Here is a 1265-nt window from a genome sequence, read left to right as displayed (position 1 = left end):
TAGTTCTTGAATAGTTCCTCTCCTTACTATTATGGTATTATGGTCTTAGTTTTATCTCATTAACCTTGTTAGACCTGCATATATTCATTTCTGTAATTAGGACCGTTCAATGCATGAAATCCAAGAGAGATAAACCCGGCAGAAATAGTAATGGGAGTAATGATTACCTGAGGGTACAGGAAGTGGGGAGGAGAGGGAACCAGTAGAAATGATGTCTGTAGAACCTCACTCAAGGGGAAGGAATAACAGAATTTTAGGTGAATGGATACAGTGGATTGTGTAACAGAAGGCAATATGTAATAATAATAATAATAATAATATAACAAAGAGGAAGGGGATAAAGGTGAGCTGATATCAAAGAGTTCAAGAAGAAAGAAAATGTGTTTTTTTTCTTCTTTTATTTCCCTCCCCCCCTCCTAAAGAAAATGTTTTCAGAAAGATGGTCATAGCAGTTGTACAATTATGCTTGATATAATTGAATTGTAGATTGTTATAATATCTGTAAGAGCTCTCAATAAAATGACAAAAAATAATAGTCAAATAAATAAATTGCTCCAGCAAGTTAGTGACTGAGTTTCCACAGAGGTCTCATCTCTTATCATAAGAACAGTTCTCCACACTGGTTCCAGGTTAGAATCACCTGGGGAAATTTTATAACTATGAAGATTAATTAAATCAGAAGCTCCAGAGATGGAGCCTAGACTTAGGTGATTTTTAAAAGCTTCACACATGACTGGAGAAGCACTCCTTAAAGCCTGTAGTATTTAGTACTATACTATTAATTCTTCCATTTACCAGTATATAGGACCTAGACTTAAATAGTCAATCCATTTGAACATGCCTCTAGTGTAAAGCAAACAAGCAAGCAACCCTAAATCAGTTGCCACTCAAATTCCAACCCTGGGTGACCCTACGTGCTACAGATTAGAACTACTCCATAGGGTTTTAAAGGCTGTGACCTTTCAGAAGCAGATGGCTAGTTCATCATTTTTTCATTTTTGTAATATTTGTTATTAGCTCCCGATTACTCCCAACCACCCCTGCCATAACCCAAAGGAGCTATTAATTTAATTGTTGTCTCTATCCTAGATTTCATATAAGAAAAATCACTAAAACCACAAAACCACTCAAAAAACCGACAATAAAATAAAACACAGGAAAACTTTAATACAAGAGAAAGCAAAAGGGAATAGAAACTAGAATAAATTAAAATTTGGCCTAAAGGGAAAACAAATTATATGTTAAATTTTAGCCTAACCAAATCT

Source organism: Echinops telfairi, unplaced genomic scaffold, assembly GCF_000313985.2.
Source record: "Echinops telfairi isolate 266 unplaced genomic scaffold, ASM31398v2 ScPeMD7_7416;HRSCAF=8454, whole genome shotgun sequence".
NCBI lineage: Eukaryota > Metazoa > Chordata > Mammalia > Afrosoricida > Tenrecidae > Echinops > Echinops telfairi.
Note: the sequence above shows the minus strand (reverse complement) of the source record.